At 35.2% G+C, this 26,381-nt stretch overlaps 1 pseudogene; it reads left to right on the plus strand.

Annotated features, from left to right (window-relative positions):
- LOC149545680 (ABC transporter G family member 11-like) overlaps positions 1-26,381 on the plus strand; it is a 44,903-nt pseudogene that overhangs the window by 17,303 nt on the left and 1,219 nt on the right.

The following is a 26,381-nucleotide window of genomic DNA, read 5'->3' on the forward strand; positions in this document are numbered from 1 at the left end:
AATTGAGCTTTTGTAGCATTGTAGGTTGAAGAGTTCTAAGAAACCACTAACCATGTTTCTTGCAGGTTTTCTTTAAATGTTTTATTGCTCATGGAAAATGAACTTTAATGTTTAAAAACTTGTCTTTCAATGCATGTTTCTAAAATCAATCTTGAATGCCATGGACTAAAATCTAACATTTTCATTGGAATGCATGTTAAAACAACCAACACAATCTTGAATGCCAAAGATCAAATAATCACTGCTATACCTCACACTTCAACTTTAGGGCTTAAAAAGAAATCACTCACTCTTGAATGTATAAATGAATTGACTCATTGACTCATTCCTTATTGAATTTCTTATGTTGATGACACTTGAATTTCTTATGTTGATGAACTCTTGATCTTTATCATGTTGATGACACTGTCAAGTTGGAAATGAATCTGCATGCTTAAACACGAGTGTCTTCAAATAGTAGACTACAAAATCTAAATAATCAATTAGGAACAAACAAGTGTCTTCGAAACCCAAGATCACTTATGTGGTATTGTTTTACACTATTTAGGAGGCCTGCTTGGGGGTTTCATCACACCTTGGGATGACCTCAACTCTATCATTCTGGCAGAGTATAACTATTGGGAGGTGAATTGAAAGACACCTCTCTTGGAGGCATAATCTTGTCGGTCTTGGATAAGCCCCAAAGAACTTTATGCCTTTGGGAAGTGAAGGTGGAGATTTGGGTTACCATCTCCTCTTTGTTGTATGACATAATTTTCTTTCATCTATAGAATTGGGCCTCACCTACCTTGCATTTATTGAGGACATCTCTAGCTAAGCTTTTATATCCTAGCAAAAACCTTATAGGGATATTGGTGTGGTTGATATTCTTGAGTGTTCAAAATCCTCCCTATGTTTCAAAAAAAATCAAGCCCTTTTGCTAAAGAGATCACTTATACACCATTCACAATGGTTGTTAGCAAGTCCATTCACAACAACCCTATCCATTGGTAAATCATTCAACCCAAATGAAAGGCATACTTAGTGTAGTAACTACCTCATCAAAGATTCATCCAAACTTCCAAAAACATTATCATCCTATTCACATCCTTTCTTACATCATTCTATGTCTTCCATCAAGTCTTCCTTATCATATGCTAGCTAAGTCTTCTTAGTCATTCCCCACCCCATTTCCATATCCTCTGGAGTTAGTCTTTCCTTCTATCACGAGCTTAATCCAAATCCAAATCTAAGCATAGAAACTTATCCTAAACTACATTTTTGTATTCCTCCATCCCCAAAATATAATGTCACGATCCTATTATAATGAGTTTGGTCATCTCACTTTTTCTCCTGCTCCATCCTATTCCAATGATGATGAGGATCTTGTTGACTATGATGGGTATATTGAAAGCCTTAGAGATCTTGCTCCCAAAATCCTCCAAAATTGAAACATTCCTCCCAACTACTCCATCATTCCTCCGTGCATACTCACTAGTACTCCTTACTATGCCTTTGACAAGGGAAATTCATTATTAAACTCATCCTCACCTCCTTCCTATATTGTACCCACATATTCCTCTTATACATAAGTCATATATCCATTTTCCTCCACCTTCCTTTCTCAGTCTCCACCATTCCAAAACAAATCTAGTAGCTACATCACTAGTCCAAACCCACCATCCCAATCTCCTCCAAACCACTTTCCAAATCCTCCAAAAATTCCTATTTATACAATGCCTCACCCTAATCCCCTTATTCTTACTTGTCCAACATGCCCATCTCCAAGGAATTTTACTAGGAAACCCAAAGAAAATCCATCTTCCACACCCATCACTCGTCTTATATTATCATATCACTACCATCCCTATCTCATCCACCCCACTTATCAAACCCCTTCCATCTCTTACTTCCCATATATACAATCCCTCCAAATCCCATCTACATCTCATCCTTCTAGCATTACCCAAATCCCATGTAATAAACCTAATGAGCCCATCCCCCATCAACCCATCCCCATTGCAGAACCTCCTACCCATCCATCTACCTCACTTAAAGAAGTTGTCCATACTTCTCCTAGCATACCATCCACTCCCATCCATTCATGTCAAGATCTTGTCCAAAAGAATGTTGAAATATCTCATAACACAAAAGAAGAACCCACCATCCCACTTATTCCCCTACATGATCGACTTTTACCATTCACCCCATCTAAAGAGTAGTCACTATCCCCTCCATATCTGAATCCTTCCATCATACCTAGTCCATCTTAAGATCCCTTTCCATCAACCCTCCCAAATCAAGATCCTATCCTTCCATCCCCTTTGCTTCATGATCATACATCTCCCATAATCTATGATGATAGATCCATAGAAAGAAAACTAACTATCATATCTAAAGCTTCAACTCCTTTAGCTAGTAATGGACTCACATCTTGTGTTCCAAATAATGAACATCATATTGAAGGAAGAATTAAAAGTGTATCTGTAGATGTTGGTATCCCTTCTATCCCTACATGGTTCCAAGTCCTTCCATCTTCACCCCAACATTCTCATCCATACTTTTGTACATCTATTTTGGGCCCTTATCCTACTACTTCTTTCCCACCCTCCATTTTGGGTTTATATATCCCTTATCTAAATCCCCCATCCTTTCCATCCATTTTGGGTCCTTATATACCCAATATGAATCCTTGATCTCGTCTATCTATTTTGGGACCTTTCTCTTCCTCATTTCTATTTGTTCTAGGTCCATATCCTGTATTCCCTCAATCCATTTTGGGCAATTATATGCATCCATATCCATCATTCCATCCCCTCAAATCCACAAGCTAGATCATCAAAGGTACTCATCCTTGCATCCTGACCCTCCATCTCACTACTCCTTAGCCTATAAATAAAGTCCTTTCCTCTCACAAATATAATCCACTTTTATGCAAACTTATAATGCTCCACTGCCCACTATATCATAGTCATTTTACACCATAACCATGTTGAAATCCATCCTCACCTCCATTGTTAAATCTTTCGTCCACCCTCATACTTGATAAGCACCCATCCATTGGAAGCTCGAGCACATTGTGAGCATACATCCCCTATCCATCGAGAACACAACTTCATCATCGTAGGTTATACCCAAGGACCTTACCGTTCTTGGTTTGCCTTCCTTTTAGTGATAACCTCATCCTATCTTAAGTGTCAACTTATTTAGTATTGTGAATGCTTTCAATAATAGTTAGTATTCACTTTGCACTACTAGATTAGGGGATACAAGTATAGTTAGCTATTTTTGTGTTTTATGAAAAACAAGTTAATGGTAATAGATACTAATCATTTGGTTATTTCTATGATGTCTATTTGATAATCATGTGGTAATCTTATTGGGTTGTGGAGTTCGTGTGAGGTTCATGCCATATAGATGTTATTTCATTGATTTTTTTGTTGTTGTTTTTCCATTTTGTTCATTCTACTGAGCTTCATCAAATTTGAGATTCCAAATGGTGTGCCATATGACATGTTGGTGTTTGAAAATGTTACCTATTTCCAATTACCCTGATGAGAACAAGATGCATCTAGGGGCAGCTAACTCCCATTATCAACACATCCATTCAGACACTAGGCCAACTATAAGGCTATACTCCTTCTGCACTTCAGGCTCTGCAAAACCTAGGCGGGTGGACCTATAGATTCTTTATATGGTACCAGTTGTCAAAGCATACACTGAATCTAATGCAAAGCAGATAGAAACCCTTATTTCTCCTAATAACTTATGAAATAACGTATATCTACAGTAGCTAGATGCAAAACAATGAAATTCATAAGCTGAGTGAGGGCATTCTGTTTAGAGCTCTTCAACATGAAAGGGAAATTCATTTTATTAAAGATGTTGATTCAACAAAACTTCAAAAATGCAACAGTATAACTAGTGATCCTATAACTGATCAGTGCCTACTCCATTGGGCAATTCCATGAATTCAAAACATACATCTATGACATCAGGGTGTATCTCATATACCCAGACATCAGATCTATCCAACCACCTTGTGATTTAGACATCAGTGTTCATTTAGGTCTCATTCTCACAAAATATCCTTCTCAAACAACCAGTAACCTTGTTTAAACATATTGAGCATTTACTTGGCCCTTTGGTCCAACAGCAAAATACATCAAACATACAACCTGAAAGGGATGCAAATGGGTCTCAAATCTTTGTTCCAAAACCACATAAGACTTACAGATTGCTGAGACAGGAGACAAGAACCAAAACAAAACTAGTGAAATTGTTGCTCATATGTATTCCTTTCCTTGAAACTATACATTCAGATGCATAAAATTAAAACATGAAACAACCTAATATCTCAGAACTATCTATATTATCTCTACAATGCTGTTCACATGAGAGTTCTGCTAAAGAAAATGGTGTCACAGTCATGGAAACATGTCAAAATACTGGAACCAATGGTCTCACAGTGCAAAAACTGGAATCCCCAATGGTATCACAGCAATGAACTTTTTCTTCCCAAAAACTGGAACACCTAAAAAGTGAAGAAAGAAAGAAAGATATAGCAAGAAATGAATTCCCGGATCTGATATGCAATTGCCAGGTGTCCACTTGAAATCCAATCCTCTATAACTGAAAAACCTCTTTCTTCCCTCTCTCTATCAACTGGCAGATCAAATCTTCATCATTATACCTCTCAAAGGCATCAAAATATCTGAAAAACTTATGATGAAAAGATGCAACTAATTCTTGATGCATTCACGGTAAGAAGTGAAAAACTAGTTACAATGTGATTTCAAGAAGCCAAGGAAACAACCTCAAATTGATTTTCTTCACCTTAAGATTGCAACTAACCCCTAAAACCATCCTCTAACCAATCTTAATTATCACTGAAGAACTCAGCCTGTTCTGTTGCCAATGCCTTTGATTTCACAAATTGTCGTATAACTTGAACCAAGAAGCACCTGTGCAAAAACAAACTCCAGATTTGGAAAGCTCAGGTTCTCCTGGTTCCAACGGTATATTGGAGTGCCTAATTCGGTTAAAAATTTCCCCAGATATGGCCGTTTGAAAATTAGGCCTCTATTTATGTCTCTATGACAATATTTCACAAATATATGAACTTTCAAAAGTTAAAACTATATCAGAAGTTCAAACTTTATTTAAAAAAAAAAAAGTCCATGTCAGTTTCTTGGCAAAATAATTTTAAAATGAAAATTTTAAAATCATTTTATTTTTTCTAGCCTCTTTAATTTCGAGTCAACTCCAGGTTTGACCAATGCCACATGTCACTTTCTGATTGGCTGTTCACTCTTGCTGGATTCCTGAGTTTTTCGGCGACCTCGCTATGTCGCTAGCCGGATTTTTCAAGATTTTCCGGCAAGCGACATAGCGACCTGCCGGATTTTTGACTTTTTCGGCCGCCTATAAGCTGCTGACGTCATCATTTGGGCATGCATTTTCTTTCAAAATTTACTTCACTCCTTCTAGCTGACTGGGACCCACGTGCACCTACCTTGCCTTTTCAAAATGCTTTGTCTTGTTGACACTATATGTTTGGGTGCAAAAGCATATAAAGACTAAAAATACTTCCCACTAGCTCAATGTGGGATAATGTTCTTCAATGGTTTTTGCTCTTTGTGTTTGCTGTGATTGCTAAATGCATGAGTTTTCTTATTCCAAACATGAAACTCCATCTTGCTGGTCGTTTTTGCTATGAATCTACAGACTTTTCATTGTAATGGTCATTTCTTATGCACATGGTCATTTAAAATGCTGCTACTCCCTTCAAAAACGTGGTTGCACCTTTAGAGAAGCCATGGGCTTGAAAAATGGGGGTTCTTTGCTTCCTTTTTTATGCACATATGGTCTTTTATTGATTGCTTGCTGCAAAAACGTGAATCACATGCTACCTTGAGCTTTGTTTCACCAACAAATTTGTTCATTTCTCTAAAAAACGTGGATGCTTCTTCCTCTGTGGATGTTTGCTGCTGTCCTCTTTGTTTTCTCCAGACATGGAGCACATCTTCTATGTTGAAAACTACCTCTCAGCTGCAACTTTCAAATTGAGACTACAATGTGGGAGAGAGCAACCTTTATGCAATCTTTTCCTTAATTCAATGTGCAAACTCACAACAAAAAGCTTCATTGTGCTCGTGGATTTTAATTGATGTGGAAATTTCTTGATTAATACTATCTTTTGAAATTGTCGGCAAATCAGCATCATATTGTGATCCTCTAAACCTCTTTAATGGAACACTTTCCAAATTCTCTCTTTCTTAAATCTTCACATGCTCCTTGTATTTTGCTTTTAAGAAACCATTTCCACCATTTACTTTGTCATAAGATTGAATCATATGCATAATGATCATCAATTCATTATTTTAAACTCACTTTTAATCAATTATACAAATTGTGAATTAGTGTCTGGAGGCCTGTCGGTTGTAATTAAAACTTGATCCAATCAAGTTACCAAGCCACGAAAATTGGCATGAGTGTTCAATCCTGCATACTCTATCACACTGCAAATTTTCAACCCATGATGGATTCCCAGTCAAGAGATTTTAATTGCCGAACATCCATACTTCAATTACTCTACAGACAAACAATGTTAAAAAACATAAACCTGGCTCGGGTTTGGCATTATAAACTGGGTTATTGATCACTTGGGGTTTTGAAAACTAGGATATAAGTTCTTTGCCATGAAGAGAATATAATTCCATGTTTTGGGCTCATGAAGAATCACAGGGCACATTTGGCGAATTTCTGAAAACAGGCACTTGGAAATTTTAACTGGCAAATGTGTCAAAAAGTGATTTTTGGCAAATGTACGGACATAAGAAAGTATGCAAATGGATTCATCATGACTTAAGAACTGGCATACTTCAAGGATTTCTAGGACACAACACAATGGTACAATCCATTTAGGCTAGCCAATCACACGATCAAAGTTATAACATGCCGAACAGGGGTACGGATCAATCTGGATACCGTAGCCGTAACAAAACAATGCAAACTGGGTTTTTGATCATGTTAGCAAACTGATCAAATGGATTCGACATGATCTCAAAATTGGAACATATGAAGTGTCTTACCCCTAGAACACAATGCAAAAAGGATTTTTTCATTTGGGTCAACTGGGTCAAAGATATGATTGGTCGAACAGGGCTTCCCAGAATTGCGATCAACTAGTTAAATAGACAAAACAGTAAATGACCAACTTTGCGGGGTGAAAAACCTAGTCAAACGAATTCGAAAAGACTTGAAAATTGAAACATAGGTTCTTTGTTATACAAACTAAACATCCCCAAAGTGACTAGTCATGACACAGTCCTGGGTAAAAGATATTCAGATGCAAACTAGGCCTCTGATCGCTATTTGACACTTGGTAGAATTGTAAATTTTGACACTAGCTCAAAATGGGACTTCACAGAATGATTCGGGATGACAAAATAACATTGTGGATCATATGCATATGTCAAATGAAAGGTGTTAAGCCACTCAAACACCATCTAGGCCTCAAGCTACCAACTGACCACATGCATAAAAGGCACTTTAGGACATGATTTTCCAAAATTTTCAAAATGTGACTAAAAATGAAGCATGCAATTTTTAGTCCCAATAGTGGCTCTGTCTGGGGATGCATGCCCCTTGCGGGCATGGCAAGGATTTAGATCTTTGGGAGAAGTAGACCACACACTTGAACAGCAAAACTCTCTCGAACAACTTTATTGAAAACAAGAAAACTACTCTTAACTATGTACAAGAGATGGCCCCAAGCCACCGAAAAGTTTCAGAACTCTTTACCTCTGTCATATACCTTATTTTCATTGACATTCTCCTGAGGAAAACTGAAACTATCATTCTTCCTTGTCTTACCCAACACATCATTATTCACAATCAGCTCAATAGGCAAAACAAAACTATCATCATCTTCATAGTGCGAATAAAAATCAGATATACTTTCTTCATCTTGCCCACTATGAAAATATGAATCAGCGTGATCATAATAACTTACATCATACTGAAAATGAAACTGATCACTACTGATTGAGTCATGGATTCTTTCAACTGGAAACACAAAAGCTTGGTACTCTATTTCATTCAACGAGTTACATGGAGCAGATTGTAACTCACCTTGTGCTTCCATAAATGAAGAGTATGTGAAATCTAATCGTTGCCTACTTGCAACCATGTTACACTTTGAATCAGATTTATCCTCCTTTGCTGAAACCTCTTCACACTCAAAACATTGATTAGTGACCATATATGAAAATTTATTCTGAAAGTGTTGATCTAGACTATGCTGATCACTATCATTTTCTTCATCAAACTGAATGTCGGAATACACCTTGAACTCATCTTTACAAGACTTATTAGCACATGAAGAAAATCTATAATCTGATTGACAACCTTCACTATTTTCCTCCTCATCATATGAAAACTCAAAACTTATTGTAGCATAACCAGCATGGAAAGAATCTGAAACAGCATTAAACTTCCCTTCATTAACATAATCTGCATTCAACCAATCGTCATGTGCAAAGACATTTGAGGAACTGTCACCTACACCTCCAAAGTCTAACAAAGATTGTTCGGATTCTACCTCTTTTTCCACATCAAACTTTGGGGAATTGATTTGACTGAATGAAAAAGTATTATGAGAGAAAATATGAAGATCCTTAGAGATACTTACGTGCTTTTCAAACTCACAAGCCAACAATTTTGAGATTTCACTAGAGCTCAAAAAGACTTCCTCACAAATCTTCTCCTAGCTGTGATTGTCATCTGGATAACATGAAGAACTTACAACAGCAAGATCCTTAGTGTAACAATATGGAAAATCAACATTATTACAATATTCTTTCTTATCGTGGCAATCACTAGATCTACTGTTGTTACAACTTTCTTCAACTTCATATGTACTGTAACAAAATTTATCTTCTCTTTTATATCCATCTTTTTCATGCTGATTTCTATTACCTGATTCATTAACATTTGAATCCGCCTCTTCACAATCAGAAGATAGATTATCTTGCTCTATGGACTCATTGTATTCATTACTACCTTGGCCTTCAGCACACTCATTATCATCAAGAGACATAATATGAAATCTGTAATCATCATCTTCCATCTCCTGAATGAATCTTTCAATTTGTAAAAACTTTTGTAATCTTATAGGTGCTGGCCAATTGACTGAATCGGGTACTAGAACATCAAGGAAAATATTAGGTAGTGAAGATTCCTCGAGTCTACAATGAAAAGGCATCTTACTGATTACTGACTTAAGCCTTAAATAACATTGTTCGACACTTAGACCTTGAGTACTGCCTACCTCATTTCTTATAAGATTTACAATCCTTTTGTAAACCATTGTATTCAACATAGTAATGTTATTATTCACAATTTTCAAACTCTCAAAATTCGGGGAACTAATCTCAGATCTAAGATCTGACTCCATCATAAAAAAAAACTTTCTACCTCTTCTTTCTAGTGCTGAAAATCACTAAATAGAGGCAACTTCTTTAAACACTTGACTTCCATGAAAAGAAAACATGAAAACCAAAATACCTCCAGTGCTGATACTGAACTTGGATCTGCTGATTTGGCACAGGTGCAAGACTGAAAATCCTTTACACCACTGATCAAACTTTGTAGAGTCGCCACCTCTTTGCAAGAGGAATGAAATAACCACTGCTATGATCTATTTTTATATTTCAATTATTTATAATAGTAGATTGCAACCATCACTTAAAAACTTATCAAGAATTTGAAACTCCTTTTCAAGAAACTACCAAAAGCTTCAGATCTGCCCATACAACTGAAATTCCTTCCAAATTTTGCAATGAAATCAACTAGGAACAAACTGGTACAGAGATTTGAGAGTCACGACTCACACTTGGTGAGAAATAAAACATAATTTGTCACTTGACAAATCTGAACCAGACCTTCAATGTAGGAGAAACTTGCAGATCACTGACATCTTGAAAAGAAAATATACTTTATAAATGAATTCTTGACTCTGAAACTTTTTATACAGTATTTGCAAAAACTGAACTGATTGAAGATAGACCTATGACAGTCATAGAACACAATTTTCATCCAGTTTCAACATACTGCTGATAATGAATAAAGCTTAACTGGGGAACATGAAACTTCAGCAAGGAAAAGGAACACATCTTGCTATTGATATGATATATCCAATCTGTTTCACATCAAAGGCTCCTGTTCTTTCAACAAAATGGATTGCCATCTTATTTCCCTAGCAGAGTCGCCATTTTGTTGGTGTTTGAAAATGTTACCTATTTCCAATTACCCTGATGAGAACAAGATGCATCTAGGAGCAGCTAACTCCCATTATCAACACATCCATTCAGACACTAGGCCAACTATAAGGCTATACTCCTTCTGCACTTCAGGCTCTGCAAAACCTAGGCGGGTGGACCTATAGATTCTTTATATGGTACCAGTTGTCAAAGCATACACTGAATCTAATGCAAAGCAGATAGAAACCCTTATTTCTCCTAATAACTTATGAAATAACGTATATCTGCAGTAGCTAGATGCAAAACAATGAAATTCATAAGCTGAGTGAGGGCATTCTGTTTAGAGCTCTTCAACATGAAAGGGAAATTCATTTGATTAAAGATGTTGATTCAACAAAACTTCAAAAATGCAACAGTATAACTAGTGATCCTATAACTGATCAGTGCCTACTCCATTGGGCAATTCCATGAATTCAAAACATACATCTGTGACATCAGGGCGTATCTCATATACCTAGACATCAGATCTATCCAACCACCTTGTGATTTAGACATCAGTGTTCATTTAGGTCTCATTCTCACAAAATATCCTTCTCAAACAACCAGTAACCTTGTTTAAACATATTGAGCATTTACTTGGCCCTTTGGTCCAACAGCAAAATACATCAAACATACAACCTGAAAGGGATGCAAATGGGTCTCAAATCTTTGTTCCAAAACTACATAAGACTTACAGATTGCTGAGACAGGAGACAAGAACCAAAACAAAACTAGTGAAATTGTTGCTCATATGTATTCCTTTCCTTGAAACTATACATTCAGATGCATAAAATTAAAACATGAAACAGCCTAATATCTCAGAACTATCTATATTATCTCTACAATGTTGTTCACATGAGAGTTCTGCTAAAGAAAATGGTGTCACAGTCATGGAAACATGTCAAAATACTGGAACCAATGGTCTCACAGTGCAAAAACTGGAATCCCCAATGGTATCACAGCAATGAACTTTTTCTTCCCAAAAACTGGAACCCCTAAAAAGTGAAGAAAGAAAGAAAGATATAGCAAGAAATGAATTCCCGGATCTGATATCCAATCCTCTATAACTTAAAAACCTCTTTCTTCCCTCTCTCTATCAACTGGCAGATCAAATCTTCATCATTATACCTCTCAAAGGCATCAAAATATCTGAAAAAGTAATGATGAAAAGATGCAACTGATTCTTGATGCATTCACGGTAAGAAGTGAAAAACTAGTTACAATGTGATGTCAAGAAGCCAAGGAAACAACCTCAAATTGATTTTCTTCACCTTAAGATTGCAACTAACCCCTAAAACCATCCTCTAACCAATCTTAATTATCACTGAAGAACTCAGCCTGTTCTGTTGCCAATGCCTTTGATTTCACAAATTGTCCTATAACTTGAACCAAGAAGCACCTGTGCAAAAAAAAACTCCAAATTTGGAAAGGTTAGGTTCTCCCGGTTCCAACGGTATATTGGAGTGCCTAATTCGGTTAAAAATTTCCCCAGATATGGCCGTTTGAAAATTAGGCCTCTGTTTATGTCTCTATGACAATATTTCACAAATATATGAACTTTCAAAAGTTAAAACTATATCAGAAGTTCAAACTTTATTTTAAAAAAAAAAAGTCCATGTCAGTTTCTTGGCAAAATAATTTTAAAATGAAAATTTTAAAATCATTTTATTTTTTCTAGCCTCTTTAATTTTGGGTCAACTCTAGGTTTGACCAATGCCACATGTCACTTTCTGATTGGCTGTTGACTCTTGCCGGATTCCTGAGTTTTCCGGCGACCTCGCTATGTCGCTAGCCGAATTTTTCAAGATTTTTCGGCAAGTGACATAGCGACCTGCCGGATTTTTGACTTTTCCGGCCGCCTATAAGCTGCTGACGTCATCATTTGGGCATGCATTTTCTTTCAAAATTTACTTCACTCCTTCTAGCTGACTGGGACCCACGTGCACCTACCTTGCCTTTTCAAAATGCTTTGTCTTGTTGACACTATATGTTTGGGTGCAAAAGCATATAAAGACTAAAAATACTTCCCACTAGCTCAATGTGGGATAATGTTCTTCAATGGTTTTTGCTCTTTGTGTTTGCTGTGATTGCTAAATGCATGAGTTTTCTTATTCCAAACATGAAACTCCATCTTGCTGGTCGTTTTTGCTATGAATCTACAGACTTTTCATTATAATGGTCATTTCTTATGCACATGGTCATTTAAAATGCTGCTACTCCCTTCAAAAACGTGGCTGCACCTTTAGAGAAGCCATGGGCTTGAAAAATGGGGGTTCTTTGCTTCCTTTTTTATGCACATATGGTCTTTTATTGATTGCTTGCTGCAAAAACGTGAATCACATGCTACCTTGAGCTTTGTTTCACCAACAAATTTGTTCATTTCTCTAAAAAACGTGGATGCTTCTTCCTCTGTGGATGTTTGCTGCTGTCCTCTTTGATTTCTCCAGACATGGAGCACATCTTCTATGTTGAAAACTACCTCTCAGCTGCAACTTTCAAATTGAGACTACAATGTGGGAGAGAGCAACCTTTATGCAATCTTTTCCTTAATTCAATGTGCAAACTCACAACAAAAAGCTTCATTGTGCTCGTGGATTTTAATTGATGTGGAAATTTCTTGATTAATACTATCTTTTGAAATTGTCGGCAAATCAGCATCATGTTGTGATCCTCTAAACCTCTTTAATGGAACACTTTCCAAATTCTCTCTTTCTTGAATCTTCACATGCTCCTTGTATTTTGCTTTTAAGAAACCATTTCCACCATTTACTTTGTCATAAGATTGAATCATATGCATAATGATCATCAATTCATTATTTTAAACTCACTTTTAATCAATTATACAAATTGTGAATTAGTGTCTGGAGGCCTGTCGGTTGTAATTAAAACTTGATCCAATCAAGTTACCAAGCCACGAAAATCGGCATGAGTGTTCAATCCTGCATACTCTATCACACTGCAAATTTTCAACCCATGATGGATTCCCAGTCAAGAGATTTTAATTGCCGAACATCCATACTTCAATTACTCTGCAGGCAAACAATGTTAAAAAACATAAACTGGGCTCGGGTTTGGCATTATAAACTGGGTTATTGATCACTTGGGGTTTTGAAAACTAGGATATAAGTTCTTTGCCATGAAGAGAATATAATTCCATGTTTTGGGCTCATGAAGAATCACAGGGCACATTTGGCGAATTTCCGAAAACAGGCACTTGGAAATTTTAACTGGCAAATGTGTCAAAAAGTGATTTTTGGCAAATGTACGGACATAAGAAAGTATGCAAATGGATTCATCATGACTTAAGAACTGGCATACTTCAAGGATTTCTAGGACACAAAACAATGGTACAATCCATTTAGGCTAGCCAATCACACGATCAAAGTTATAACATGCCGAACAGGGGTACGGATCAATCTGGATACCGTAGCCGTAACAAAACAATGCAAACTGGGTTTTTGATCATGTTAGCAAACTGATCAAATGGATTAGACATGATCTCAAAATTGGAACATATGAAGTGTCTTACCCCTAGAACACAATGCAAAAAGGATTTTTTCATTTGGGTCAACTGGGTCAAAGATATGATTGGTCGAACAGGGCTTCCCAGAATTGCGATCAACTAGTTAAATAGACAAAACAGTAAATGACCAACTTTGCGGGGTGCAAAACCTAGTCAAACGGATTCAAAAAGACTTGAAAATTGAAACATAGGTTCTTTGTTATACACACTAAACATCTCCAAAGTGACTAGTCATGACACAGTCTTGGGTAAAAGATATTCAGATGCAAACTAGGCCTCTGATCGCTATTTGACACTTGGTAGAATTGCAAATTTTGACACTAGCTCAAAATGGGACTTCACAGAATGATTCGGGATGACAAAATAACATTGTGGATCATATGCATATGTCAAATGAAAGGTGTTAAGCCACTCAAACACCATCTAGGCCTCAAGCTACCAACTGACCACATGCATAAAAGGCACTTTAGGACATGATTTTCCAAAATTTTCAAAATGTGACTAAAAATGAAGCATGCAATTTTTAGTCCCAACATGACATATGTTTGATTATAGTTTTCATAACTACAACATTCTTTTATGGTTATAAAAGGATGTTTACATCTTTCCTTATGTTCTTTTTGGTTAAAAGAATGACAATAATGATTCATTTGTATAAATATTTAGATTGTAAATTATTTTGGAAGGAAGTTGTGCCTTTGAAACATAGAGAGTCTTTGCAATTATAAAGACTTAGTTGTTGTGAATTTGTGTTTTTCTTGAAAATAAAACATAATTAACTAGGAGGGAAAACTATTCACTAACAGTTTTTGGTGACTCTACTGGGGAACATACATGGTATCGATTTAAGATAGTCTTGCCTCATCAAGACATTATCCCAATTCTCCAACCTAGATTAGGATAATTTGATAATACTCAAGAAGACATTATCTCTGACTTAAACACCCTAGCTTGGAATAGCAAGAGTAGCAATGAACAATACTTGCAACCCAGTCATGTCCTTGATGATGAAGAGGAAAGGGCTGAACTAATTAGGAGAGTACCCATTGCATAAGAAGAATTAGTTGTCAAAAGGTTAGTTTAGCAAGCCCCAAACACTAACCATGCTCAATAAGCCTAGTAGTTGATCTTTCCCCTGTTAGGTTGGTAGGTGGAAAACATATGTAGGGTGATAAAAACAAAGGCACCATAGACAATTTTCTTGAGTTTGTAAAATCCCTAAATTTTGCCCCTGATCATACCCTCAAGAGGAAGAAAAATATCAAGTGTAAGAGTGGCCTTACCTCTCCCACCAAACCTCAGCCTGTTTCCACTTCTCTACATGCTTTAGTTTCACCTAGTACCCTCGTCCATTTATACTTTAATAGTCAAATGATCAATTTCTAGATACTAGTCATGGCTACCAATCCCTGGGGTACCCAAGTAGGACCTTTAGCCCTAGGAGAAAATATTGATTCATTACCTAAAGGAGCTTGAGAGATTCTTCCTAAGTTTAATGGAGATGGGAAGAAACCCATTAATGAGCATATGAATGCTTTCCATAGCAGCTATAGAGTTATTGTTGTTAGTACTAAAAATGTGGTGGTCTAATTATTTGTCCAAACTCTGACATAAGTTGGGGAAAACTAATTTCATCATCTTCCCAATGGATCTATCACCAATTGGACTACCATGAGAACTACTTTTGAATCCAAGTTCAAAGTGGCCAATGATGAACACACTCTTCTATTACAACTCTCATTGTTCAAGAAGGAAGTTCAAGAACCCATGTGGGATTTTATAGCCAAATTCAATAAGATTCTTTAAAAAATCCCTACCTCAAAAAGACCCAATGCAGAAAATTGAAAAGGTTTCTTCATGAAGACTATGCCTCCCAATATCAACTTCCACTTGAGAAGAGACAGAGTGGTAGACGTTAATGCAACACATAGATTAGCAGTGGAGTTGGAAAATGACTTCTTGGCTGCAAGGAAGTGGAGACGAGAAATGCTACTACTACTTAGTGACCCTCTAGTTTAGAAATTGTTGAATGACATTTTCAAAATGAAAAGGAAGATGCCTAGAATGACTTATCGTGATATCACCAGGAACAATAATAATCCTAGAATGTGAGCTAGGCAACCATATATGTTTCCTAGAAATTAGAGATTAGCAATTGAAGGAGCTTCCCCAAAGAAAGAAAGCATGTGTATTTTCCATTGGACTAATGAACATGATGGATTGTCTTGTCCAGAAATGCTAAGCTATAGAGAAAGGGGAATGAACAAGGAAGTCATACAAGAAATACCTGTTAGTCAGGAATCCCCTAGAGGACCTAGCAACTCTAGAAATTATTACTTTGAATATGAATCCGGCTCAAAACAAGGTGGTGATGTATATAGTACTCTAGAGGACCCTTCTTGCATAGTTCTAAGTAGGAATAATCATAATGACAAAGCTCCTGTTGCTTCATCTTCCTCCATACCTACGAATAAATGGTGCAATCAACCTGGTCAATGCAAGGGTGAATTCAAAATCCAAAAGAATCCAATGCATGAAGAAAAGACATTGAAGGAGACTATTCCCAAGTTTGGTTTTGACATTGTGGAATTCTATAAGTCCTCTTGAATTCAAGTTTCCCCTTTTGATTACTTGAGGTCCAATCTTGATGAATTAAACAAATTAGTTGAATGTGTTAAAGTCTAGTTCAATCAAGAAAATTAGGTAATAATTCCAAGGCCAATGTTAATGTTGATATTGAACTTAATAATGGGAAAACATATGATCTTGCTGAAACCTCTCAAATATATGTTGATGCTGAAAAACTCAACCCATTTTATGTATCCTTATTTCTTCATGGACATAAATTGAGCAATTGCATCATTGATTCAAGAGCTTCTAACAATATTATGCCTACTATAGTAGCTAAAGCACTAGACCTTCCCTTGACTAAAACATTTGGTAAATTCTACACCATGGACTCTAAATAGGTTCCCCTCAAAGAAACAATAAAAGATTCCCAAGTAGCTTTAGTTGAGTTTCCTAAAAAAAGACTTAAGTTGATTATACTATATGCAGATATTCCTACTAGCTATGGAATGCTCCTGAGCATAACATTTTGTAAAGATTGGGTTAGGAGGTAAAATTAGATTGGTATCAAGCTACTATCCCAATTGGAAATAATAAAGCGGTACTCAAGCTTGAATGTAAAGCAAATTACACAGTGTTAGCTTCTAAAGACCCCAAATCTCATATCTTGTTCCCAAAAACTAATTTGCTAACTATTTCATTTACTCTGAAGAATCAACAGGTTCTAAAGAGGCATCTAAAGATGGTCTATGGACTTTAGAGTTCAATGGAAGTTATGCTTCTATTGGTTTAGGTGCAGGGGTAGTTCTAATTTCACCCTCAAGCAACATTATTCCTAAGGCTTTCAAACTGGAGTTTGAGAATACCAACAATACAAAAAAATATGAAGCTCTACTCCTGGGTTTAGAGGAGGCTAAAAGGAAAGGGATTAAGCTATTAAGGGCCAAAGGTAATGCTGAACTTATGGTCAAATAAGTATGAATATTTTTGCTGTGAAGAACCCTAGATTGAAGCACTACAAAAATAGAGCCTAGTATGAGATCGAAGGTTTTGAGGCATTCTCCATAGAGGCCATGCCTATAGAATTTAATAGTAGAGCCGATTCATTAGTTGGGTCTGCATCCTTAATGATTCCCCATCCATATTTTGCAACTGATACCTATACATTTGAATTGGTTAATCGATCGAGTATGCCTGATATTGTAAATTCTTGGCAAATTTTTTATAATGATGGTCACATCAATGCTTTTCTCCAAGGATCAGCACCATTTCAATGTCGACAGTCCAAAGGATCTAACTCTAAAGATCTTGAGCTCCATATGAAGCTTAAAGTTGAATCTAAAGAAGGTATCATTTAATTGAAAGACAACCACATCCCCAAAGGCCTAGTTGCTTTGGAGTCAATTTTTAATAGAAAATAGTGTTCCTTTAGTAAAAATATGGGTGAAACAAAAGAGGTTTTAGGGGAATGCGAGAAAGTGAACATTGGCTCGAAGGATAATCTTAAATTGGTCAATTTGGGAAAATGTTCAAAAGAATCAAAGAAAGATAGGTTTTTGAAGCTGCTAAAGGAATTCAAAGATGTATTTGCATGGTCCTATGAAGATTTGAAAGATTTCCACCAAGGGAAATTTAAACATGAGATTCCTTTAAAACCAAACACTATGCCTTTCTAACAAAAGCTCAAAAAGTTATAATTCAAGGGTAGCTAACACAATCTTCAAAGAAGTGGATAAGATTCTAAAGCTGCACATAATCTAGCCTATCCATCACTCAACATGGGTAGAAAGCATAGTTCTAGTTAGAAAGAAGAGTGGTGAGATTAAAATCTACGTCAACTTTAGGAATTTGAACTAGGTGAGTTTGAAGGATAATTTCACCCTCCATCATATGGACCATATCCTACAGACAGTATTGAGGTTTAAAATGATGTTTATGCTAGACAATTATTTTTCATAGAACCAGATTAGTGTAGCTTCTAAAGACCAACAAAAAACCACTTTTACCATAACATGGGAAACCTTTTCATATAGTAGGATACCCTTCGGTCTCATCAATGTAGGTGCTACTTTTCAAAGGGCGGTGAATTCATCATTCGGGCATTTGCTAGAAAAGATAATTTTCATCTACCTAGATGACATGATGGTTTTTTCTAGGAGAAGGAAGAAGCACCTGTGTGATCTAAGGTTGGTCCTCCAGAGCTATAGAGAACATAGTATCTCTTTAAATCCAAAGAAGTCTATACTTTATGTTACCAAAGGGAAACTCTTGGGCCACATAGTGTCAACATATAGGATTTAGACAGAACCAAAATGATTCAAAGTGATTCAATAGTTGTCTCTCCCCTCTAATAGAAATAGCATCCACTCCTTCTTTGGACAGATTAACTTCCTAAGGAGGTTTGTCCCATATTTTGCTGAAACAACATGGCCCATTGCCAATCTACTTAGTGAGAAATTGGTTTTCAAATGGAGTGAGGATGCCATGAAAGAATTTGATGAAGTCAAGGTTGCCATAGTTAAAACATGCATCCTTGCTCACCCATATTATAAGAAAGATTTTTACATTCACTATTATGCTAGTGAGCACACCATGTTCGTAGTCCTACTATAAGAAGACGCATAAGGTTCGAAAGTGCCCATATATTTTATGAGTGTGCCTCTAAAAAATCATGAACTAAGGTATTCACTAGTAGAAAAGCAAGCCTTCTCAGTTATAAAATTGGTAAAATAATTTTGCTATTATATATTACATTCACATTCAATTGTGTTTGTTCCAAGTTCAACTATAAAGAGTATCCTCACCCAACACTAGGTGTCAATTAATAATAGAGTTGCTTAGGTATCCAAAGTATAAGGATTTCATCTTGAAATTAAACCTATGAAGCTACTAAGAGGCCAAGACCCATGTAAATTGATGGTGGATGGAAAAGGAGACATAGAAGAGGACAACTCATGTACATTACTGGTAGGTCTTAAGGATGATTGGTTCTTGAACATTGCACATTTTCTCACTTATGGCAAATTCCCTGAACACCTCAATCATAAGGTGAAAAGAAACCTAAGATTGAAGGCTGCTAAATATACCATCATAGACAATATATTGTATAAGAAAGGTCTCGATGGTGCATTCCTGAGATGTGTGGATAAGGGTCAATTGGATAAATTACTCAACTCACTTCATAGTGAGGCTTGTAGAGGACATTTCCCATCCATTGTAAGTGCTTTTAAGATTCTAAGAAGTGGATTCTCCTGGCCTAAAATGTTTGCAGATGAATACAAGTGGGTTGGAAAATGCATGAAATGTAGGTTGTTTTCTAGAAAACTTGAACTAGCAATACTCCCCTTAAAGCTAGTGGTCATTGAGGAACCATTCAAGCAATGGGTTCTAGACTTTATCAGACCTCTTAATCTAGTTTCAAGTGTAGGCCACACTCATATCTTAACCATAATAGATTATTTCACCAAGTGGGTTGAAGTGACACCTATCAAGAAGACTACCTTTGAAATGGTGAGTAAGTTCTTAATGCAGAATATCCTAGTCAAACTTGGCATCCTTAAGAAAATAGTGACTAATAATGCCCAAAATTTCTCCTCAAGGGAAATATAGTAGTTTTGCTACAAAAATGGAATCCACCTTTCTCATTCCTCTAACTATTTTCTTAGGGAAATGGTCAGGTAGAATCTTCTAATAAGGACCTGGTTTCAATCATGAGAAAATTGGTGAGCAACAATGTTAAAGATTGGCACAAAAGGTTATATGAAGCACTATGGGCTAGCCAAACTACTCCTAAGAGGGCGATCAGGATGACACCTTTAAATTGGTGTATGGAGTTGAAGCACAACTATCCTTACCACTGGAACTGGCCATAGTCAAACTACAAAAGGTGATTGAAGATGAAATTTTACAAAATTCATTAGAGAAGCAAATTTGCTACCTCACAAAGATTGAAGAAGAGAGGGAGAGAGCAGTGGACCACATAACTATCCACCAACCATGGGTTAAGAAAAGTTTTGACAAGAAATCAATGCCTAGGAATTTTATGGAGAATGACAAAGTATTTCTTTGGGACAAATGAAGGGATCCTAGAGGCACACATGGAAAATTTGAATCGCTTTGGAATGGGCCATTTGAAATTAGCAAGGCTCTTGGACCAAATTCCTTTAGGCTTAGGTACATGAATGGTATAGATCTACCCCTGTCCTATAATGGATAGGATTTGAAGATCTTCCAACTTTGAGAAGCCTCATCTCTTAAATTTTTTTGTGTCTCTTAGCTTAGTTTTTTTTCATTTTTTTGTGTGTCTTAACATAGTTTGTTCTTTTTGTTGATCTTGTGCAAAACCAGAGATAGTTGAATTCCTTTTCAGTCCTTCATAGTTCAAATCCTCAATTAGAGCTAGTTGTTACCCATGAATGGTCCATAAATATTTTTGGCTCATGGTCATGAATAATTCATAAATGTTAAGCAAGAGTCTTACCTCATAGATATTTCATCGTCAGTATTGACCCTCTTGGTTTTTTGGTCTCAAGGGTCCTTCAATTGAATAGGCTAGTGAATTTGAACATTGAACGCCTTGTTCGATGTTCAAGGTTCAATGTTCATCAAGTACTTTAGTTATTTAAAGTAGTAAATCATGTTCAGATCCTAATTCTCACCGTCAAAATGAACATGAACATTGAACACTTTATTCATTTGTTCAAAGTTTAGGTTCACAAGTGTATCTTCATTACAACTCAAGTCATGAGATTAGTTTCCAATATTTCATGACCTTTGAACTTGAACATTGAACTACCTCAATGTTCAAACATTCATGTTCACCCAGTCATAAAGATGTATGCTCCCAATGCCACGTGTCTTTTAGACAATGCAACTTGCCTTATTTTCATTCCCTATTATTTCCACTTCTAGGTAAAAGGTTTTTCTTGTTTGAGTGTATGTGGCGATATTTTAAGCTTTATCTTCCTGCAAATATGTGTGCACTAAGGTTGTACTAAGTAGCATCCTCCCTAACATGGAAGACACCTTTCTCGTCAATGAAGATCACATTGTAAAACTTTCTAAGGAAGTAGAGGCGGCCTTCTTTGCAAGAATCAAATTGTTGAAAGAAACAAGTGAGGTACTGGCTCATGATCTAACCATAGTTGCCAGGGAAGATTCTATGATGATCATTTGCACTGACCACCTAGAGGTTCAAGATAAAAAGTTGGATCACATTGGCCAAATCATGAAGATGTGGAAACTCAGGTCGGAACAATTAGACATTCCATAGTAGTAAGAACTTGTCAATTTCCTTGCTGCTCATAGAGTGTGGAAACAAATTGAGGATAGTGGTTCTAATGATCACAAGTCATGAGTGGCACAACTAAAGCTTGAGAAAGACAAAGAGATCCTTCATCTCTTTCTTTTATTTTAGTTAATACAGTATAAACTATGTTGGTGTTTTACAAGAAACATTTCAAATCCCTATGTGGAGTTATTTTTGGTTAGAATTGGGAAAGCTTGAAGTGACTATATATGTAATATTTTAATCAATCTTAAGGGTCGGCTCTCTAGATTTTTATATAGAGTTCTTGGTTAAGTAAGTATAGTTAGCTACTTTTGTGTTTTATGAACAACAAGTTAATGATAATAGATACTGATCATTTGGTTATTTCTATGGTGTCTATCTAATAATCATCTGGTATCTTATTGGTTTATGGATGTTATTTCATTGATTTTGTTGTTGTTGTTTTTCCCTTCGGTTCATTCTAGTGAGCTTGATCAAATTTGAGATTCCAAATGGTGTGTCGTATGGCATATGTTTGATTATAGTTTTCATAGCTACAATGTTCTTTTATGGTTATAAAAGGATGTTTACTTTCCTTTAGTTCTTTTTGGTTAAAAGAATGACAATAATGATTCATTTGTATAAAGAGTTATATTGCAAATCATTTTAGAAGGAATTTGTGACTTTGAAACACAGAGAGTCTTTTCAATTATAAAGAATCAATTGTTGTGAATTTGTGTTTTTCTTGCAAATAAAGCATGAGTAAATGGGAGGAAAAACCATTTACTAACAATGAGAATGGCTTATGTATGTCAAATTTGGAAGATTCAAAGATAGGGTATGTCCATTGACTTGCGCAGTGTGAGGGGGACTTGTCTTTGATGGATTGTGGTAGTTGTATGGTTATCATTGTGCATAGGCTAAGGGATGTCTGTGGAAATGTTGTTGCCGGTAAAGTTTATTTGAGCAAGTGTTATATGCGTTACTTGCAGGACACATTTTTCAGTGAAAATTCTTCATCTGGTGAAGTAGAAAATCAAAATTATTTATTGTATTTTTTAGTGTTTGCATTTTTCTGTTCAAGGAATAGTGAATCATGCTCCATTCTTGAAGGATCAAAATAATCATTCTTATATTGTAACAGAGTGTTTGTTTAGTTTTTGAAGCTTGGATTTGAAACAGTGCCTCAAAGAACCGAGATAAAGAAAATAGGGAAGGTAGCGGCTATAATGCTAGGGGAGTAATATGTTAAGACCAAAAAAAAAAAAAAACCCTACATTTTAAAATGGAAGAAACAATAATATATTCAACAATTTTCATACCAGCAAAAGCGAAGTGGCACGACGGACAAATTAGGCACCAATATTTTGTTGATTTGATGTTCATTCACATTTTTCTCAATGCTATTTGCTCGATTTGTTCTACACTACCAGGTGAAGGCTGAAAACATGTTCAACTTTTGCAAAGAGAAAAGATAAGAATGAAGCTTTTGCAGGAGGATGTTTATGGAAACCTTCACTCCAAGAAACCCTACACACACGGTAACCTACCAATAAAAGTTAGGGAAACTTTCACTGTAGTTATCTAACTATAGTTAGGGCCAGTTAGGAAAATGAGGTTTGGGCACAGCATGCAGTCGATAGTTGCTATGGTTAGGGACCAGGATGTCAGAAAAGATGATATCAAGAAAAGAAGAGGTGTCACATCGGAGCATCTAACACCCCATGACTACTAGTGTTGTGTTATGGGGGCTTATGAATGGTATGTAACACTTAGGCTTGGGGGATTTTGTTGAAGGAGAACTAGTGGCATATGGAGTTTGCAGTAGTTTGAAAAAACAACAGTGTTAAGTCTGTCCAAATCTGTATGCATGGGACATGTATGATATGTTAGAGATATACATCATAGCCATTACATTTTGAGTAATTGGATGCATCCCTCTCTTCATCAAATTTGATTAGCAGGTTGAAGATATATTTTATCTCTTTAGAAATAGATACATTTAATATTGTTTTGAACTATTGCATATCTATGTTGAAAATGCTGCTAGTTGAAGTCTCATATTATTAATCTATCCATCCTTTTGTTATATACCTCATTAAAGAGCTTCAATAGCTTGGCTTTACAATTCCTCCTCATCCCATAAATGTAAGGTGGTGATGAAATTTTTATTATGTCCAAATTTTTTAATTTGGCAATGTGAATGTTAGCAAATCTTGTAACATTTTTCATTGATATGAAAGTATGGATTTCTTAAACATGAATTGTTTCTTATTAACATAACTATTATAAACCTACAATTTGTCATATAATTTTCTTAATTATTTTTTCGTAGAATCGAAGTGGTCATTTTTCATAACCTTATACCAATAAATTTGTATTTAGGGCTCATTTGCATGTAGGCATAGGAATGGAAAATATGAATGCATATTGGGAATAGGAATGGCTATTCCAATAACAACTATTTTTTGGAATGGGTATAAGCTCAATTTAGAGGCAAAATGAGAATATGTATTCCAATTGATGAACCAAAAGGAAAATAGAAAACATATTCCAAATTTTATATTCCTATACAAGCAACCAAATGAGCCCAACACTGATTTATAAGACCAAGTTTAACAATTGAACCTAAACAATAATAAATAGTTTTTTACCTTTATTGGTATTCATCAATTTTGTGTCTTTTAATTTAATTTAATTATGTTTACATTTTTTTCTATATTTTTGAAGTTAAGACATAAGACATAAATACACCAACATCTAGTTGATTCAATTTGTACATGATTCTCTAAATACCAATGCCAACTTTCTTAAAACATTTCCTTTTTAAAATAAAGGATTTGGGTTTTTTTCTATCAACATAAATAAACAATGACTCATTGGATACAAACACAAATTTCATCAACCTATGGAAATCATATCACAAGTGATGTGCAATCAATAAAAAATGCAAATGAACTTTGAACTTCCACAAAATAAAAGATTTATTTGCATGGTTAGATACTTTATATAAGAAGATTTATAACTTTAATATTGCTAAATATATTTGAAAAAAGAAAAATAGACTAACAGGCTTAAGTTTCTTATTGTTGCATTGTCCTTTAGAAAATAACTAGTGGTAGAAAGATGAATGGTTTGATTATTCATCAAGAATATGCTAAGAAGTTAGCTAATGAATCTATACAAGGAAATACTAATTTGGATATAAGTATGGAAGGAAGGAAACATGATTTGTTCAAAGAGAGATTATAACAAGCAATACTTATTGGACAATCTACATCTTATTAGTAACCTAGGAGTAGAGCCTTATCAAAACAAAGGATGATTTATTGGAAATAGTGGAAGCCTATATTCAAATGGTAAATTGGAAAGAGGAAGTAGGGGCCAACTCAAGCATAATCCGTTGAATATAATGAAGACACAATGATCAAGATGTGAACGAAAAAGAGGATTCTTCAAAAAGTTTCTAAAATGTCAAAAATGGCTTTTAGGAATACTGAAATCACCTAGAGGATTGGATGATGAATTTGTGATCATTGGATCTAGGTTTAGGGTTCATAATTTCAACTATCTACTTATGGAACAAAACAAGATGAAGTTGGTATCATGATGAAGGAGATTGTTGTGAGAAAACTACTAGTAGAATAGAGGAGCTAATCAATGAAGGATTATTGTGATCAAACAAAAGGCTACAGATTTGGACAAAAGATTGAAATTGTATATTATTGTGTCAAGGAACTTTAATGGATCTGATATAGCATAGTTAGTACAAACAACATATTTCTATTACAATTGATATTTCTTTATAATAATTTAAATTCTTATCAATATATAATTTACATGAATCTATAAAGTTTTAAGAAAATTTAAGAATTTTTCATATATTACTAATTTATAATTAATTTATAATTTGGATTCTTCTTATCTATATAAGAAATCGATATATCACTAATGATAAGGATCAAAACATGTGTGTATATCTACTTTAATCCTCTAACTGGGTGACATTTGACTAATATAGTTCATAATTAATTCTTGACTAAATTTTGTTTTTTTCAATTATTTATTGATCAAATTTATGTCTACAAGTATTATTGTGATAAAAGAAAAGGCTACAGATTTGGACAAACGATTGAAACTGTATATTATTGTGTCAAGGAACTTTAATGGATTTGATATAGCATAGTTAGTACAAACAACATATTTCTATTATATTTGATATGTATTTATAATAATTTAAATTCTTCTCAATATATAATACATGAATCTATAAAGTTTTAAGAAAATTTAAGAAATTTTCATATATAGATAATTTATAATTAGTTTTAAATTTGGATTCTTCTTACCTATATAAGAAATCCATATATCACTAATGATAAGGATCAACACATGTGTATATCTACTTTAATCCTTTAACTAGGTGGCATTTAACTAATATAGTTCATAATTAATTCTTGATTAAATTTTCTATTTTTAAGTTACTTATTGATGAAATTTATGTCTAAAATTTTATTATATAAAAAAATAAATGATTTTTTTCTCAAAACATTGGCAAGCTTTAAATGCAATGATTTTTCGGGACCACCTAGGTGTTTGAAATTTAAGCCCTCAAATTTTGGCTTGTAAGACCTTGGATGGGTCATGGTATGAATAAGGGCAATGGGAGAGTCCATTAGGAGGTTTGGATATAGATTGAAATGTTTAGGTTCAAGTTGTGTAGATTGTCAAAAAAATGTTT

Source organism: Cupressus sempervirens, chromosome 7 (assembly GCF_028749045.1).
Source record: "Cupressus sempervirens isolate cs-2001-9-10 chromosome 7, ASM2874904v1, whole genome shotgun sequence".
NCBI lineage: Eukaryota > Viridiplantae > Streptophyta > Pinopsida > Cupressales > Cupressaceae > Cupressus > Cupressus sempervirens.